The sequence below is a fragment of the Ochotona princeps genome, chromosome 29 (genome assembly GCF_030435755.1).
Source record: "Ochotona princeps isolate mOchPri1 chromosome 29, mOchPri1.hap1, whole genome shotgun sequence".
Taxonomy (NCBI): Eukaryota; Metazoa; Chordata; class Mammalia; order Lagomorpha; family Ochotonidae; genus Ochotona; species Ochotona princeps.
The window spans coordinates 8,852,371-8,872,685 of record NC_080860.1 but is presented as its reverse complement, the minus strand read 5'-3'; positions in this window follow the sequence as shown (position 1 = coordinate 8,872,685).

Below are 20,315 nucleotides of genomic sequence, written 5' to 3'. Positions count from 1 at the left end.
TCCTTTCTTCAAGGGCTGTCTCAAGCTGGAGCCAAGTCTGGAGGCCGCCACCCACTGCCCCCCTCTGCCCCAGGCTGTGCAGTCAGACGCCAGGGCTCTGCGCCCCGGCTACCCTTGATCCTGCCCTCCCTCTGTGAGTCCTGGGCAAAGCCTCTGCATGGAAACTGATTGCTCCTGAGGCCACAACCCTCACCTCGAGGGAACCCACTCCTGAACCTCTCCTGGCTGAGGCTGAAGGGGAAGCTCACCTTAACCTGCCCCATGCTGGCCTTTCTCCCATCCCCTGGCCTACACTTACCCTGGGGACCCTGGCAGGAGACTCCTCACGGTAGGTTTTGCATCTGGAGCAAGTAGACAGAGGGAGCCTTCCTAGGGCTAACTTTAGAGCCTCAACTTCCCCCGCAGCCCCACAGTTAGGAGGAGGCCTCCTATTCAGGTCCAGCATCTTAGCGGGACGCGTGGGCTTCCCAGGCTTGCAGGCTGCGAGCTGTGCAGCATGGGGCTGCCTTGGCACTGAAGGGAGCCCTGCTGTTCGCCACAGTGAATAGCATCAATGTTGCACTCACTGGGTCTCAGGAGTCTGCAGCAAGTCTCCCCAGCCCACAAACCCAAGGGATCATTTTTATACAAGAAAAGGGGGGGAGCCATGGAGTCATGGCCCAGCTGTAATTCCTCTCCTGGAAGCTGAAAACCTAACCGCAACCCCTTACCCCTACCCCTAGCCTGCCTGGGTACTCCCAAGACAGGGTCTTGAACTTGAAGCTTTGGCGCTTGGTTGTTGCCACCCACATTGCCGAGGATTTTTATTTATTTGGGTTTTGTTCTCTTAATAGCATCTGGTTCCAAACCAGTGAGGCTGATCCAGAGTTAGGCTTGGAGGTAGGTGGAAGGGCAGCATGTCTATTATTTTCTGATTCAGCTGCATCTGAGCTCTTTGCCAATTTTTTAAAAAGAAAAAGTCAGGCACCAACATTGTAAAGCTGCCACCTGTGATGCTGGCATCCCATAGGGACACTGGTTCATGTCCCGGCTACTCCGCTTCTGATCCAGGTCCCTGAAAAAGCGTGGGAAGGTAGCAGAAGATGGCCCAAGTGTTTAGGCTGCTCTGCTCACATGGGAAACCGAGGTGAAGTTCCTGGCTCCTGGCTTCATTAGCCTGGCTTGACACTAGCCATTGAGGCAATCTGAGACATGAACCAAAGGAGAGAAAATTTCTCTCTCTCTCTCTCTCTCTCTCTCTCTCTCTAACTCTCCCTCCCTCCCTTCTTCCCCCTCCCTCCTCCCTCCTTCCATCTCTCGTTCTTTCCCCCTCTCTGTGTAACCCTGACTTTCAAAATCAATCTTTAAAATAGAAGATCAGATCCTGCTTAGAGGACAACAGCTAGGGAACAGGTGTTTGCCCCAGTGGTTAAGACATCTGTGTCCTGGAGTGTCCAGGTTCGAATTCTGGTTCTGCTGTCTATGCTACCTTCCTGCCAATGAGAACCTCGGGAGGCAATGGCAATGGCTCAAGTAGTTGGATCCCTGGGGAGACCTGCATTGTGTTGCCATCTCCTGGCTTTGGCCAGGACCATTCCTGGCCTTTGCAGGCATTTCAGGAGTGAACTAGCAGGTGGGCGCCCTGACTCATTCCTTCTTCCCCTCCTTCCTTCTCTCAAGAAGTTTAAAAAGTAAAAAGAACATCTACTAGTTCTTCAAGAAACCAGACATTACCAACCCCATCCTGAGAAGGGGCAGATGGAAGACACAGATGAGCTGCTCTGGACATCAGCTCATAGGAGAAGGAGGTGACCCTCCAACACTCAGCTGTGTCCCTGCTTTGTGAAATATTAAATCTATTTACAGTTGATCTAGCTTCCACTTGCTATGTATTTGAAGTGATATTTTGCTCCACTGATAATTTCTCTATCTTGAAAGAAAAAATCAAATTTTTCAAAAGACTGTGATATTTTGTGACAGTAGGGATGGGCACAAGGCAGTCACCCAGCCTAGCTAACCTACTGCCCACCAGACAGTCTACAGCACACCAGACAGGAATGGAGCTTCTGTTGCTAAAGATTTAAAAGGACTCAGAAGAACGTCCTGTGACATGCAAAAATTCAATGGAATTCCAATTGTGATGTCCATAAATTAGGCTTCATTAGAACATATTGGCCTATTCCCTTGCTTATGACAGAAGGGATATGTTTGTGTCATTCTCTAGGGACGTGGACTGCTAGGTTTAGGATGCATGGGTGATGGATAAAGACCTTAGCTGCATTGGAGGACTCTGGAGAGAACTTTTCCCAGTAAGAGTCCCTCATGTATCCACCAACAGTCCTCCCAGCAGGTGTATCTCCTCTGGCTGCCATTTCCATTTGGCAACCGCATGATTCTGTCCACCCACTGACACTGATTGGCTCAGGGAGCGATACCTAAATTAGGCAAGGCCAATAAGATTTCTTCCCTGGGAATTTGGAATCCTGAACTAGGGTTTGCAGGAGGGGTTGGGTAGTTTTCAAGGAGACCCAGGACTCTCTGCTGATGACATTCTCTGAGCAGACTCTGTTGTGGCATTCCCAAGGCCTGAGTATTCCTCAGGATCCCTGGGTTCCTCCAGACACTCATTACTCTGAGAAAGGCACTTTTCTTGCCTGTTTGCCTGCAGGTGCCTCCTCTTTCCCCCACTACCTGAGTGAGAAGCGTTCTTGTTATCCGCAAGCCACACCAACCAGAATAGCCCAGTATCCAGCTCAGACCCCTGCTCCTATGAGATGTGTTTCCAACTGGGTCCTGATGGTTCTCGCCAAGATCTGTACGACGCCTGCAGAACCAAGAATGAGGGCGACAACAATGCTGTGAGTAAATGAGCACAAAACAACTGGGGTTGATTTTTTGAATATATAAAAGGGCAACTAGTATGAACCTGCTTTAGGTCATGGGAGGTGCCCTTAAACATAGAGTTTTATTAGAAAAGTTCTAAACATAATTATTTGAGATGTGGAGAGTCAGAGAGCTCTTCCAACTGCTGGCTCATTCTCCAGATGCCTTTAGCAGCTGGGGCTGGGCCAGGCCAAAGCTGGCAATGAGAACCTCCAGGTGGCTCTCCCAGGTTGGTGGCAGGACCCCAGCCCCTGGGGTGTGCATCGGCAGGAAGGTGGAATGGGGAGAGGAGCCAGGACTTCAACCCAGGCACTCTGATGTGAGACACACGTGTGTCAGCCACTGTGCCACACACCTGTCCCAGAAAAGTCATGGAACTTATTTGTGACATAGGTTTCTTTGTCATTATCAGGCAGGGATGGGACAGGATCTGATGGAGCTAATGTAGAAGCCATTGAAAACACGAAGAACACCCGTGAGTGGTATCATCGAATAAATACCAAGGGGGTGTCATATTTGCACCCCAGTTCAGTCGCTGCCTGGCTGGGAAATTGAGCAGGTCACTCTGTCATCCAGACGATGCTAGTCTCTGTGCCCCAAGGTTGTGGTAAGAATTAATTAGCCCAGAAACGGAAGAAGAATCAGCAGTTGTGATGTGTGAGCTGCCTTGCTCAGATGAAAGCACACACTTTGATTGTAGAGCTCTGGGGGTGTAGTAAGTCCAGGAATGAATGTAACTGAGAGTAAAAAGGGAAGGGAAAGACCTCCTAGGGAGCTTTGCCATGTAGGACTGCAGCGGCTTCTTTCTCTTCCTGCTTTGTAACACTGCTGAGCTTGCTGGGGCCACTCTGACCCCAAGATCATCTTCTATGGCAGGTGCATCCAGGCCTGCCTTATCTTCATTAGTCAACCATTAGGCTTGCATAGTTGTTCTTACCTTTGTGTAACAATAATTACATAGCCATTATGATACTCTAAGTCAGTAACTCCAATGCCAATATTGCATGATTAATTATGAAAAATGTGAAACAATTAGTGTAAGGGAGTAAGTGATCCCTTATGTATATTTCACGTACATTCTCCCATCTGCACAATTGTCTAGGCAGTTTTTAATTTGTGAGGTAAGTGTCTGAGGAAGACAAGGACAGATCCTTATCCCAAGAACGGCGCCCACAGGAGAATGTATATGAAATTAAGGAAGCACTTAGCAGGAATTATGTAATGTGTTGTCGTGAATTCAATGTATTATCATTATTGCCCACAACTCTTCCCAAAGCCCCCCATCACAAGAATTTCCAGCCTGGCACCACCCTAGGCCGGTAAGGGGCGCTGTTCCCACCAACCACACCCCGCACAGGTGCTTCCCAGCCATGGGCTGTCAGTCACTCTGCAGGAACACACCTCAAGGGCCACCTCCATGAACAGTGTTTATGGATACGACAGCCAGGGCCACTTGGCACCAGGTGTGAAGCAGCTGCACTTGACCCCAGAGGTTTTGTACCCAAACTCCCAACACCACACCGAGGTCCTCCTGCTGGCAAGTGGCTATTGCAACTTAAGTCCATCAAAATTACAAGAGATGTGAGCATCTCTGCCTCCATCACGCCAGTCCCATGTCCTGTGCTGACACACGTGGCTGGAGGCTACTTGCTTGGTTTCCACGGTGGCACAGGAAGGAAGCCTTCCATAGACCAGCACTGAGGTAGGTGACGGGGCTGCTATTTCCCAGTCACATATCAGACAGGTTCAGCCTTGTGCAGGCTGCACAGCCAAGCCAAGACAGGCTCCCAGGGGCACAAAAACAGATGAACACGGAGGAGCCCTCCCAGGGAAAAGCCCTTCAGCAGCACCAGGCCTGCTCTGTGCATAAAGTCACAGTGTCCTTCCACATGGTCTATCGTTATTTGTGACAGCTACACAAAGCCCAGAGAGGTAGAGCAATTCGTTCAAGCTTGCACAGCAAGTCCAACACAGGTCTTCTGACATCACATCCAAATGCCCCGTCTCCCAGACACCAAGCCTGGAACCCTAACACAGTAAGCAAAGGCATATGTAGCTCAGGCGAGAAGGCTTGTCTCATCAGTGGGCTATAGATTCCCCGGCCATGTGACCCAACTTACCTGTGTCACAGCTGGTGGATGAATAATGAAAAGCAACAGCATGGGCCCAGTGAGAAAGCTCAATAGCTAAATCCTCAACCTTCAAGCACCAGGATCCCATATGGGCACGCTTCATATCTCAGCAGCTCCACTTCTCATCCAGCCCCCTGCTTCTGGCTTGGGAAAGCAGTAGAGGATGGCCCAAGGCCCTGGGACCCTGCATCCATGTAGGAGACCTGGAAGAGGCTCCTGATTTCTGATTGGCTCCACTCCAGCCATTGCAGCCACTTGGGGAGTGAACCAGCAAATGGAAGATCTTTCTCTATCTCTCCTCTCTGTAAATCTGATCTACCTTTTGAATATAAATAAGTAAATGTTTAAACAAAACAAAACAACAAAAAAGCATGGCACTCCCCAACACCCAGGGCTGGGGACGCTCTGGCCAGCAAGCTGAGCACATCCCAGTGACCATGTCTTCATTCCCTGAGGTCATAAGACTCTCCAGATCTGTGGCACTCAGTGTGGAAGCCACTGGCCATGTTACAGACATGGGCTCTTGGTTTGCAAAGCTCCTGGCCCATCATGTATCCATCCAGGTCCCACGTGGCTGGGCTCTTGGCACATTGGCATAGGGTGGTCCCCATCGGAGTGCGAGGGGCCACTCCTGGCCAGGAGCTACCCAACACCTAACAGCGCTTGGACCAGCCTCCAACGCAAAGCAGCAGCCAATAGTGTCCAGATCGGGAAGGCCCCGGCTGCGTGCCCTCCCATCTGGGATCAGCCAATTATGACAACAGGTGGCAGGTGGTGGGCTTCGCGGAGGCAGGGCTTTTTATCAGCCCTGCCCCTGGGATCCAGTCTCTGTTCCTGGAAGGGAGCACTGGTTGAATGGAGCCCCAGGAGCCAGAAAGGCAAGACTCTCGCTGGCAAGTGCTGGTTAGGCCCTGCCCAAAACTGATCAACCACTCCAGGAGACGCTGCTCCGTCGTCTTGGCACCGGGTCCAGTGGTGGACAAAGCCCAGAAGGCTGAACTTGGTCTTGCCAGGGAAGTGGACAAGCACCAGCTGTTGCCGGGGTGTGGGGTAGGTGCTGGGGCCCATGGCGCTGGGAGGAAATGCTGTGTCTGTGGGTGGGAAGTTGGGGGTTTGGGGAAGAAAACAAGTTTCATCTCCAGGTGGAAGCCATTAAGGAAATGAGGCTGGGGAGGAGTAGGAATCAATCAGCTAATCCTTTCTTCTGGAAGTCTTAGAATGATGGGGAGCTCATCCCCTCACTGTGATTCTTACTAGAATATTCTGTTTCCCAGCAACACCCAACACCAGAGCCACACAGTGCACTCACCCTATACTCAGAGTGGTGTCATCCCCCGAAACCCGAGTCTGCCACCCCTACTAGGCACCTGCCCCAGGGCGGGCTGCCCAGGGCCCGGTGGCTGACAGCCCAGACAGCTGCCTGCTCCCTTTTGGTCTGGACTTGACAGGCCCGGCTGGCTGAGTCACCAGCTCTGCTTGCCCTCCTCCAGGCCACGTGGTGTTGCATCCAACCAGAACCTCTCCCCAAGAAATGCAGCCCAGACAACTCCACTAAGCAGCAAAGCTTATTGAGGAGTCAGATAAACCAAACAGCTAGGGTCAGCTCTCCTTTCCTTCAGAGTGACCCCAAGGTGAGGATTAGATGGGTTTTTATAGAAAGAGTGAGTTCTACAGCCATGGGAACCAGGTGAGTTGGACAGCCATAGGAGGCTGCCATGGAGACAATGGGTGGACTCGAGCAGCCACAGGAAGCAGTTATAGGAACAATGAGTGAATAAATCATACAACATTGGTTCCTGGAACCCAGGGTTGCTGGCAGGGCGTATTACTCCTTGTGATCTGTTCCAAAAGCAAGAAACTGGCAAAACATTTTGTACAGAAACATAAAGAGCAGGTTAGCAAACTTACGCAAGCCTGAACCAAAGTGACTCCATATTGTGACCAGATTTTACAGTGGGGCCTGGGTCTGTATCAGGCAGGGTATGACATGCCTGCCAGGGTGCCCACACGTCAGATCAAAAATGGCCCAAGAGCCATTTAAGGGTTTAAGAAGGTTCTGGAATTCCCTGCTCCAGTCTGGAGCTCCCCCACTGGATCCCATGAGGAGACCACAGCTCACCAGCCTGCCTGGGTGCAGTGATATGGTAATTATTACCACCATGTGTGACCATGGTTAATTATTACACTGTAAGCTACAAACCGCCAGGAACCTGTCTGCCTGGCTCATGGCCACACCCCCGCAGCCTGCACACAGTAGGTGCTTCGCAAGTTCTCGTGTTGAATGAGCGCACAGCTGGGCCCGGCGGCGTGGCCTAGCGGCTAAAGTCCTCGCCTTGAACGCCCCGGGATCCCATATGGGTGCCGGCTCTAATCCCGGCAGCTCCACTTCCCATCCAGCTCCCTGCTTGTGGCCTGGGAAAGCAGTGGAAGACGGCTCAAATCTTTGGGACCCTGCACCCGTGTGGGAGACCTGGAGGAGGTTCCAGGTTCCCGGCTTCGGATCGGCGTGCACCGGCCCATTGTGGTTCACTTGGGGAGTGAATCATCAGATGGAAGATCTTCCTCTCTGTCTCTCCTCCTCTCTGTATATCCGGCTTTCCAATAATAAAAATGAATAAATCTTTAAAAAAAAAAATAAGCGCACAGCTGCAGGAGGACTACAGAGCACTGCCTGTTGATCTGGCCTAGTTTGACTTGAATGTGTCCACAAGCACACAACTGTCTTGCCCACTATTGCATGCCCAGCTCTGTAAGGGGCATTCAGTAGGTGCCCCATGGGTGCTGCATAAAGTGGCAGATACTTGTCTCACAGCCCTGGGCCCGCTAGCTTCGGCAGGACTCGTTGGCATATTTTAGAGATGAGAAATTGGGAGCTGGAGTTTGAGGCGATGTCTGGGGGTTTTGCAAGTGGCGAGATGCAGACCTAAGAGGTGAGCCCCGGTGGCTCATCCTGGTGGAGTAGGACGTGTCTGGGAGAAGACTGGGGGCCACTTTGGTGCTGCCCAGTCCTGACCTGTGAGTCTTAGGCGTAGGCCTTCTTCTGTGTGGTGTCAGGTTTGCCATCAAGAGCAGCCGCCCACAGTCCTGATAGGTCAAGCAAGCTGCTTAGGGCCACACAGCAAGTTTAGCCCAGATCTCCTGATTGCAGATACTGTGTTCTTAGATGTCCCTAAGCCCACGCTGTGGCTCGAACCTGGAACTCCAAAACCAGAAGCGGGGATGTTTGCAGCTTAACATAAGCAGTGGGCTTCACTTTCCATAGAAACCCGTCTTGTTGTATCTCACAACAAATCTCAAGTTCCTATTTGGCCGTGTGACCTTAAGGATAAACTCCCTCTTTCACAGCCTCAGTTGCCTTATCTGAGAAGTGGGGTGATTTTTAAAATTTTATTTATTTTTTTATCTTGATTTATTTGGAATGGGGTGATTTTTGTCTCTTAGCTGGTAGGTGGTGGTAGTGAAATTCCCCAATTTGGTCTCAGGAGGAGCTGGGTGTGTGTCCTGCTGTGTGACCTTGGGATAGCAGCTTGGCATCTCAGAGTTCTGGGTTCCTGGTCTGTAACCACAAGGTTCGACTGTGGCAGTTGAGACTATACAGGAGAGCATGTTATGGGTCCCCAACAAGGTCTGGCCCATGCTCACTGCATGCCAGGTCACAGGGGTACCTTTTCAGACCCAGGGCTGGCCCTGTTCAAGAGATATGGCAAGCATGGCTGGGACACCGTGGACACAGCACACTTGCTCTGGGCTGTCTCGGTCAGCTGCAGGAGGGAAACCTGAGCCACCCTCTTCCTGGGCAGACATTGCCAAGTGGCTGCCGCCACCACCGCCTCTGAAATAAAAGAAAGGTCAGAGCCTGGGGAAGCAGGGCTGAGCCGGCCATGGAGGCCACACAGGAGGGGAGAACTGGCTGGTGGCCGCCTGACCGCCCGCCCTTGGCTTTCTCAGAGAAGCCCGATCCAGCCGGGCCAGGGTACGGCCCCCCTGCCCGAGACTTGGCCTCCCAGCCCTGGCAGAGCCGCCTCCCAGCCTGCCCCTGGGGAGGGGCCACCTGGTCTCAGTTAAGCCCCAGTCACTCAGCAGCACCATGCCGGGCAGCTGATTAGTGTCGCCGGCCTCTTCTCCAGATGGGCAGCACAGTCTGAGAGGGGCGGCCGCCACCATGCTAGAGCTGGTGAGTACCCCTGGAGGAAGGCGCCCTTAAGCACCTTCCAGCCGTGCCTTCTGGGGAGGGGGCTCCTTGCTCAGGCTGTATTCTGGGGGTGCAGGGGAATGGGGGCACATCTCAGTACCTGCCAGCGTCCCCGACCCCTGATTATGCTTGAAGGGCACCCATGGCAAGCATGTGCCAGCCCATGTCCTTTGACCAGGGTCACCCAGAGGATGTGAGGGAGGACTCAGGTGGCATAGACAAAGGCCCTGGGCCCCCCAAGAAGCTGTTCTCTGGTCCAGCCTCCCTAGGCGTCTCTGCCTATGTGTGCTGGCTGGGGACCCCTGCAGGAAGCCCTTTGGAAAGACTGAAGCCCAGGGTGGGCCCACACGTCCTGGGGTGCAGGTGGGGAGCTAAGTAGGGTCCTGGCCCTGCACCTGCTAGTGTTTCTCCAGCTGCTGATTCTGTCTGCAAAGCTGCAACCCTGCAGGAGCTCAGCCCCAGCTGAGACACAGTACAGTGTAGCTGCCTGCCCTTGGGACAGACTGGGGGACAGGGACAGGGCGGGTGGTGAGAGTGGGGAGCATACAGACAGGGACAGAATGCCCATGCCTCCATGCAGGGAGGTGACACATGACTTGTCTCCAGGGCCTGTGCTGGCTGGGAGCTCCTGGCAGATGTTTCCTTACTCAAGGAGCACCCCATTGTGACATACAATGTTGGCAGGTGGTGGTAGTGCTGGCCCTGGAAAGGTGGAGCCAAGATCCTGTGTGTCAGTTGGCATGGGTCACAAGCAGAGGGTACATGTCCAGTGGGTCTCACCCTCATGTTCTTCTGTGTGTGTGTGTGTGTGAGAGAGAGAGAGATGCCATCCGTCCATCTGTCCATCCGATGGTGACATACAAACCAGAGCTCCATGGCAGGCTCCCTCATCATTACCACCCATTCGAGCTTGGTCCATCTGGGACATGAGTGCTTTCCAAGGGCAATGTTGCAAGAGTCTCTCAGGTATGCACCTTGGGAAGCTGAACTTGCAGCTTCCCAGCTGGCTGAGGCCAAACGAACAGGACCCTGAGCTCCCTAGAGTGCCTGTGAATTTGGGCAGGGTGGGAGCCCAACCATCACCAAAGCTCAAATGCTTTACCAAAAGCCCTGGACTTCCTTCCTCTCTTCCATACAGACCCAGCAAAGCCTTGACTGGCAGGCTCAGTGGTTTATTTATTTATTCGGTAGCACAGGGGATGTGCTATCAAACCCGGAATTCACTCACTCACTCACTCACTCATCCATCCATGCATTCAAACCAATTTGATCTAGAAGCATTTGTAGTAGGAGCTGAGCTTACAGAAAGATCTCGGATGTGTTCATTCCCATCGTCCTCTATTCCCTCCAGAGTAGTTTCTGAGCATTCCTGCACACCACATTCAGCACCAGCTGGTACAAGAAGACCAGCAAACCCCAGAGATGGCAAACTGCTGTCTCCTCCATGGCCTGCCTCCTGGCCACTCCACCTTGCACACCTCACATGGATCTGAAAGAATGCCAAATGCTGATGCAGCAAAAGGGGCCTCTGGGCACCTTCCTGGCTCTCTTTGGAGCCAAGCACAAGGCATCACTTGGCAGTGCCACTCAGGCCGCCCCCAGTGGCCTCCTGCATTTAGTGGCTTCACTGGAGCTCAGGGGTCATGACCTAAAACCCCACCCCCAGCCCCTGGGGTCCCATCAGTGCCCATGTGTTGTCTTCCTTTCTGCAAAGCAAAGGATGATCAAGAGGGTGATTCACTTCGGAGCCTGTCCAAGGCACCTGCTCAGGTAATTAACATGTACTTGAGGGGCCATTTATTATTTGCCATAAGCCAGGCCATGTGCCCAACCGGTGAGATGATTCCTCTGGCTAAAGTATTGTCCCATCCCTCAGGGGCAACTCTCTCACTGTCCCCATGTTTCGGCTGCAGTAATTGAGCTGGAGGATACTGACTGACTAGCCCAAGGCCTATTTGACTCTAAAACCCATGCACTTAACCTTCAGGCACAGGGAATTCTAGCGTAGGCTACTTCCTATGTGTGAGATTTATTTTATTGGAAAGGCATATCTGATTTACAGAGAGGAGGAGACACAGAGAGAAAGATCCATCCACCTGTTCACTCCCCAAATGGCCACAATGGCTGGAGCTGAGCTGACCCGAAGCAAGCAGCCAGGAGCTACTTCTGGGTCTCCCACATGGGTGCAGAGTCCCAAGGCTTTGGACCGTCCTGTACTGCGTTCCCATGCCATAAGCAGGGAACTGGATGGGAGGTGGGGCATGAACCAGCAGCCATATGGGATCCTGGTGCCTGCAGGTCTTCATGCCATGCCAGCAGAGCCCACTCGTCCCATCAGAATCTTTTCGAAGGCAGTCAGATCCTACGCGTTCCCAGTGAAGCTAGCCTTGAGCACTTGCCAGTTGCAGCTCAGGCATCTTCTGAGCCTTTGCCCTTAGGGCACCCATGAGATTCCCTGGTGAACCCCTGAAATATTCAAATGTCTCATCCAGAAGCCTGGGAATGGAGTCAAAATGAGCCAGGGCAAGCATGGTAGGTGGGGGTATCTGGTAGGTGATGACTGGGCCAACTTGAAGGTTTGAAGGAGACCAAGTTAGGAACCAAGAAAGGCAGACGTCTAGGTAAGGGAAGGCTGCAGCATTTGTGCAAACATCCATTCCACAATTACCCACAAAGCTCCTACTGTGTGACAGACATGGGTCTAGACCCCCAAGGTAAAGCAGTGGGCACAGGAAAGAAACTTCCTTCCCCTTGGCTTACAGCAGGTTCTCTGCTCTGTGGGACTGAGCAGGTGTCATGGTGTCTAAGCCAAGTCTGAATTGGAGGGTGGGAAAGCAACTTGGAAAGGCTCTGGCTGCACACCTGACCTCTGGCCTCAATCAGCGTTTCTGCCTGTCTGGTTGGAATAGGAGAATGAGGGAGGCAAGAAAAAGCAGCAAAGGGGGCTTAGCAAAGCTGGTGTCTGGGGCAGAGCAAGCTCCCCCCTTGTTCTAAGAGGGTTCTGGAAAGGGGAACTTCACCCAAGTAGATCTCACCCTGGGCCCCAGGGAAAGGCCTGTCATATGCCCCTGTTGCTGTATTGGTCATTGGTCCATGCTATCTCCCACTTGGCAGATCTTTGTGCTAGAGGTGGGTGGTGTATGTCACAATGTCGCAGGTGGGCCTGCTTCCCCGCCAGAGGCCGGCCATTCTCCAGGAAAGATATCAGTGGTTGGGACATGCGTGCTGTGGCCTGGCCAGAAGCACATGTGCAAAGCACCAGTGGCATCCACCATAATGTCCCTGAGTGGTCCCTGCTGCAGTGGGAAGACAGACAAATGGACAAATGAAGGCAACATGGAGGTTGTGTGACTGTGACAGGGGAGAGCAGAAGGGGACATCAGATGTAGCATGGGAAGGTGGGAGAAGCATGGCATTGAAGATATTGGGGCCTGGGTTCAGATCCTAGCACAGCCACGCTGGCTGTTGGTCTTGAGTCTCTGTCCTGGGGCTCAGCAGGAGGGGAGTAAGGAGGTTGGTGTGGACACTGCTTGGGCTCCCTGTGGAGTAGTTGGTGGGATCTGCACACAGTGACCACTGGATAAAATGCAGGAGGCAATGGGGGACAACCAAAGGGGATAGGCTGGTAGGACTCAGGCACTGTGTGAACAAGCTGGCTGGGAAGACTGTAGACTAGGTGGAGAGGTGGTGTGAGAGGGTGTGATGGTGTGCACGGGTCAGGGAGTATATGGATATGGGTGAGTGTGTGAGGGAAGGCAGGGGCTGTAAGAGATGTGTAGGCATGAGAGTGTGTGTGTGTGTGTGTGTGTGTGTAGAGTATATGTGTGAGAACATGTGCATGTCAGGCACCACAGGGAAATAAGGGAGTAAATGTGGTGTTTGAGGGTTTGTGAAAACACAAGTGTGTGTGAGAAGGTGTGTGTGTGTGAAGGAACAGGTGTATGTGTGTGAGTTGTGTGTTGCTCAAGTAGCGAGAGAGGGAGGGGTGTGTATCAATGAGTTTAGGTGGGGGAGGAAGAAGTGTGAGGATGGATGAGGAGTGTGAGGCACATATGCCTGGGTGGTGGTGTGTCTCTGTATGTGTATGCACGTGTGCCTAACTGCGTGTGTGCACACATGTGCACAAGGGGAAGCGAGAGCATGCGAACGTGGCTCAAGCTGAGCTTCCCTACTCCACTCACCCAGTGCCCCAGGGACAGCACCCTAGCAGTCCCCATGAAGACAGCATCCTCCCACCAGCAGATAGAAAACGTTGGCCCACAAGCTCAGAGCAGGACATAACAGCACCTTCGAGTTGCGGCAGCTGGTCACTGGCCAGGGCCAACTCAGGTGCTTGTGCGTGGAGCAGGAAAGCTGTCAGCACCTGAGCAGCCCGTCTCATCCTTTCTTTGCTCCTCCGATTCTATCCCATTTTCGTGTCCTTTATTTATCCCCTCTGTCCCCTGTCCTGGTTCCCCTCCACTTCATTAGGAGAAAATGACACTGTGGCTTTAACACCTCCCCACCCCCCTCTGCCAGATGCATGTTTAAAAATTCCTTTTCCCTGAAGAAGAAATTGAGAATAAAACTGTTGAAGTCAGAAGTGGAGTTTGTTATTCCAAGAAGTACAGTTGGGGAAAGAAACGAATGGGTCATGCTTGCCCTGGCTCCTCCAGAACTGCAGCGAGACTCAGACTGCTTGCAAACAGAAGCAGACCAAATACTTGCAAATACTTGCAAACAGAGAAGGACCAAATACTTGCACAGAATTGAACCCCAAAGCAGAGAAAATGAAAGCAACCTTGAGGGAGCTGGCAGAGCCATGGGCTAAAAACGCCCACAGGGACCTCCTACTGCCTGCCTTCCTGCCTGTGTTGCTCCTGTACCCTGCGCTGGAGCCCCGATCAGTGTCCCCCTTCCTCCTGGGCACTGAGGTCCTCATTACCCCCCTGAGGCAGGTGGCATGAGAGAATGAGCCTTTGTCTTATTGAAGGTATCAGGAAGCAAGAATGCTGAGACATCAGAGAGCTATGAAGGGTCGTACAGGGCTGGACTTGTCCCCCTCCTCCAACCGACCCACCCCACCCCGAGTCTGTGTATTCTCCTATCCAGAATGTCCCTTCCTACAACATCATGGAGGTTCTCACCACGCCTTCTCAGAAGTTCCCCTGTTGTGGCTGTGTTTCTTCCTCCACCTTCTGTCTTTTATCTCCTGAACAGGGTGTCCAATATGGAGCTGGAAACATCAAGAATGGGTGTGTTATGCCCCTGGGCATCTAGCCCTTCAGTGTTGTGAAATAACAACCTTGCTGATGTTAATTGGGGTTCCCGTAGCCCCTGCCCCATCCTCACCTCAAGGGCTATATTCCTAGATGCTTTACAGACACCTGAAACCTCAGATCTACTGAGCCTCACACAGCCCATGCTTTCTTCTCTGCCTGTGAATCTTTGAGAAATTATTTAGAAATCAGGCACAGTAGGAGATTAACAACTATAACTACTGGAAAGGAGAGTAATTATAACAATATCCTGGAAATGAAGCAGTTCCAAACTGATGAAGTGTTTATTTCTGGAATTTTCCACATCACATTTTTCAACCCTGGTTAGATGTGGATGATGGAAACCATAGGAGGTGTCTCTGTGGGTACTGGGGATCACCGTAGCCATCACCAGGCACTGGTGGGTGTTTGAAGTGCTGGTTTGGGCATGGGGTGCACCTCACCCTTACCTATCTGGGGAAGTATTGCAAGATGCCAGCAGAGGCTGTGGGAAGGGTATGTGCAGAGTGGGTCGGTACTGGCAGGATATGGAGACCGGGCTAAGCGATTGGAGTCTGAACTCCAGTTGAGCAGTAGATGAGCATCTTCCAACATGAAGAACTTTTAAGCAGCCCCTGATCTCCCAGGTCCTGTCCCACCTGTCACTGTTGCCATAAATGAGTTTTGTTGTGACGTTGTTTATATCTGTGCCGATGCAAAAGCAGGTATGAGTTCTTCATCCTTGTATCTCTCTTATTCCTCTCACACTGAAGCAAATCCACAGATGAAATACACTCATGTAAAATTCAAATTCAAACCACATCTCCGATAGGTAGAATGGTATTTGCTGAGACGCAAACACCCCTTATAGTGCAAACAGGCAATAGAATCCTTTCTGTTGGTATTTGATCAGCACATTAACAACAGAAAAAAAAATAACTTATTCTGGAAAGTTCTCTAGCCCCCACCTTTACTCTGACGGGCTGGGTGATGGTTGGATTTTTCCACTTCAGGCGAATGTGAATCCTCTGGCCATATAATGCAGCTTTCCTTCCTTGCGTCTTCATCAGGCACAAAGAGGATCATTTCTGAATTATGCCCACAGTCTTGGCTCATTACTGTGCAGTAATTAAAGGGAGACAGCTTAGCACAGTTGCCATCATAAACACGGACACAGAGCAAGCACCCGAGTCACACGACAATGCTTAGTGAGGAGATAGCTATCAGTTTATTCCAGGGAAGGATGAGGGTAATAGCTACAGGATTAAAACCCACAATTACAGCAGGATCAGGGGGTTTTAGGGAACTCCAACAGGGCTCCCAGTTGGAGAAAGACAAGTTCAGATGCATCTTGCCATCCATAAGGAACGTGGATTAGAACTGGAGAGCCCAAATAAGGATATTGTGATATCCATGAGATTTCATCCCAAAAGGGCTCCAAGAAGTAAGCTGGGACAGCAGGACTTGAATGATACATTCAACATCCATGGTGATGCATTGAAAACCAGCATCAGGGTCTTTGAACTTTCCCAAGCCCCTTGGAGACCATCAGGGTAAAGAAGCGAACAGCAGTAAGAGGGGAACTTCACTGGCTCCCCTTATCCCCTCCACCTCCACCTGGCATGATGGGCTTGGGTTTACTTGGCACAACTGATCCTTAGTTGTGTCATTGGTTAGATAAGCAGAATAAGATCTCCCACCATCCTTGGAAGGGCAGATGAGTGAGTCAAGGCAAAAACTGAGGAGTGAGGCAGACCATGGTCCCAAATGTAGCGCTGTGATGTTCCAGCAGTGAGATCTGAAACTAGTGCCTAACATTGGTGGCTTGGTTTTCCTGGAAGTACCATCAGTACCTTTTTTAGGGAGAATTGCCAAGTTTGGCTGCATTTATGTGTGCAAGGGGCTTAGGCAGTGTCTGGATGCTATGGCTACTCAGGAAATGACTCTGGCTGCTGCTGCTGTCCGTGGCCCACGGTCACGGCTCCTGCATCAGTGTTCCGCCTCTGTCTCTACTGCCTCCTCCATCTGGGTCCCAGCTCCCTGGAGAAGTGAATCTCACTTCTCTGTGCAGACTTTATCAGATGTCTTCCTCTTGTAACTGTTCTCCTGTCTCTAATGCGAGTTCTCAACTGCTTGACCGCCTGACAGAGCCTGCAGATCCTTGCTCAGGATGCTGTTTTAAAAGGCAGCTGGAAAAAAAATAACACACAGAGTTGCAAATGAACCAATTATCTTAAAATATTGTTACCAACATTGTATTTTAAAGAACTCATTGTGTCTTGGTAATGAGTGTTCTTTGTTATTAACACATTAGCAGGCACTAGCTGTGATTCTAAGCAATGCAGTGATTTTTGGTAGAGTGATGGTCATAAATATTTCAAGCTAGTTGCAACAACTACAAGGTGATATAATTGTGGATAAAGTCACAGGCTCTGATAGTATGGCTGTGTCCTTTTGTCCTCTATTCCTAGTGAGACCAAATGCTGAATTTCAGGTAAAGGCTAGTGTAAAATAAAGATCCAAGATGAGTCCCTTACAAGTCCATGGGGCCTCTGAACTCTGTCCACAGACTCCCTGCTCCACACATTTGGCTCCTGGTCTGACTCCACTCGACTGACTGGGTTTATCTCCTTTTGGATGTTCTGTATATATCTATATCTATATCTATATCTATATCTATATCTATATCTATATCTATATATCTATGTCTATGTCTATGTCTATATATCTGTATCTATATCTATAATCTGAGAACATGCCTATGGTAAAAGAATTACCCAACGAGAGACAAATCTTTCCAGCAAGAACCAGTTCTCTTCCCAGCATCCTCCTACTTATATCTGCATCCCAAGGACTCCTTGCTATGGCTGTTTCCTCCCTGGTTATCTCCAGATCTTTAAGTGCCCTGCATTCAGTGATTAAAGATCTTCAGCCTGATCTGTTGACATTTCTGGCCCTACCATCTCAATATAGGTCTAGCACTATTTTTAGTTCCACATTGGTTACCTTGGCAACTTTAAGGAATGCCTTTCTATTTCTGTCTCTCTGTTTGTTGTTGGGAAGAAGAAGTAGGGGGACTGATGGAAACAGAACTAGCTTCCAACCTCTGGTTCACTCATCAATGACCTGCATCTGCTGAGGCTGGGCCAGAGCAAAGTTGGGACCCAGGGACTTAAGCCAGGTCTCCCATATAGGTGGCAGGAGCTCAATGACTTGAGCCATCACCTGGTACTTCCCAGTGTCTGGGTTAGCAGGGAGCTAGAGTCAGGAGCCAGAGGCAGCATATTGAACTCAGGTATTCTAGAGTGGGATGCAGGCATCTCAGTTGCTGGGCTAAATGCCACGATGGCACTTGTATTTCTTATTCCGCTTGTGATAGGCAGCGTATTTTAGCTCTCCATAGTTTCGAGTGGGATGCTGGAGCCCTAGCTGCTTTTCCTCTCTCCACTGGTCTTCCTCATCAGGGCTGACAACTGTCTCTTCTGAGGTATGAGGGTACTTGAGAAAGTTTGTGGACGATAGAATTAAAAGAGAAGATGATTCCGGTGCAGAAAAATCTTGAAATCCATGCACAAGGTTTTCATAATTTCATCTTTATGAAATTTTGGGAAACTTTTTATATGAAATAATTTCTTTTTTGCACCAAAGTGATCTTCTATTTTTGAAAGATGTGTTTATTTATTTGAAAGACGCATGTGACAGAGAAAGGAGGGAAATAGTGAAAGAGAGAGAGGGAGAAAGATCTTCCATCTATCTATACAGTCACCTCAAAATGAGTGTAACCGCCAGGGATGGGCCAGAATCCAGGAGCCAGGAACTCCATCCGGGTCTCCCATGTGGTTGGTTGGGGCCAAAAGGACATGAGGCATCATTTACTGCTTTCCAGGCTTATTAGCAGGCAGCTGTATTGGAAGCAGAGTAGCCAGGTCTTGAAATGGCATTCAGATATGGCATGTGGGTGTCTTAGTTGGCAGTTTAACTCATGTGTTATGACACTAGACCCTAAACATCCCTTTTAATGCCACTTTTTATGAACATTTGGAGCAGCCCCCTCTAGTTGCTGTGCACTTGGGCTCTGGAAAGCAGGGCGCTGATTGGTTTCTCTTCTACCCCAGTGGCACAGTGCCTGGCATGTAATAGGTATGCAGTGCTACAGCAGCAAGCCTGTATTCTCTGCTCTGGACCCTTGGCTATATCCCCCACCCCCTGGCCGTCCACCTGCATAGGGGAGGGAATGAGAGTGGTGCAGTGTAAACCCCTTCCCACAGACTGGCTACACGCACAATGGCAAGACCACTGCTATCCGTAATTGTGTTCTATAGAAGTCCTGGCTTGGTGTTGGGTCTGACTATCCCATTTTAACTCCAGGGAAGCTTCTTTAGGGAGAATATTAATGACTGTCTGAATCATTAGCTTCCCTCCCATCAGTGTCACTAGATTTTCAGCCAAGCGTAAAATTGTTCTGGGAAAGGCAATAGCCAGAACACACTTCAGGAGGAGGACACGTTTGTGCCTTTGAGGACTTGCCACCCAGCTGCTATTCCTGCTGCAGAAAGAACCCATTGTCCATGAAAGAGCTCCTTCTGGACCTACCCTCTTCACTTGGGTCTTTTGAATATCAATCCCAGTGTTTTCCAACACTTGTAACAAAGTCCAAACTCAAGTCCAAGTCCCTGTGTATAGGTCCTGGACTCTCACCTACTCTCTTTTTTCCATTCTGGCTTCACTTCCCATTATTCAGCAACAGGGCTCCCCGAGTAATTTCCCCAGATCAGCATACTGTCTCTGACATGGCTTTTCTTCCTTCATGGCATCCCCTATTGGCTTTCCAGCCTGAAATAACAGATCACCTCTGCCTGAAAGTCTTCCCTGATCCTCCCTGGTCCCTTGTATTCGTACTTACCATCACCCATGTCATGCTGGATTGAGATGACTTGTTTACTTGCTTATCCCCACCTCTGCAATGTGAATTCTTACAAAGTGGGATTCTTTTGTTCCTTAGCATGAGGTCACAATAGTACCTAGCACAGTGTGGGGAAGCTAGAAGGTGTTTGTGATATGTGTATGGGTAGGGAGGTATAGTGGATGGATAAGATGGATAGTGGACAAATGGATAAATGAATGAATGGATGATTAGAATGATAGAATGGACGCATGGATGGGTGAATGGCTAGAGCTTAGAAGGATGAAAGGTACATTGATGTTTTGACATCTGATGAAGGTATGCATAAGAAATACAACCAGAAATTGCTTCATATCTCTCTTTAGTGAAGATAAAAAAAAAAAAACCTGTGCTGTGGGATGACTCAGTGACTCTATTTAGGATGTCCCTGAAGCTATGTTTATGCTCAAATTCTCCCCCAGCTCTCCAGTATCCCATGGGTGATTAATAACCCATGAGACTATCTCTGAAACTCCTTGGAACTTTAATAGAGTAGCATTTGGGGCTGTGTGCGTTTTAGGTGTTTGTTATTAATGGTGTAGGCAGGACTTTTAAAAATTTATTATTCAGTAACAAACATTTCCTAAGGATATGTTAGGCCCCAGCAACTGCGAAAAAGTGCTGGGGATATGGACATGAAAAATCACTGCCTTCCAGGAACTTCAAGTCTGGGGCAAGGTGGGATTGCAGTGTACTCTTGGCTGGTACCGCAAGGACAATAGCTGTCATTGTGAGGTTCTTAGCAATGGTGTAAGATGCAGATGAAGAAAGAAGTGAAGATGCCCAGACTGGAGAAAGAACAAGAGACCAGCTTCATTTCCTACTCTCGGAAAGTGAGGCTTCAACTCAAGGTCACAGTGCTGACAAGTGAAAGAGCCAGCAGCTCAGTGAATGACAGGTCCTTCTCCTCACCCCCTGGAGCCACGCAGCTGCCTCCGAACCCCCTCACA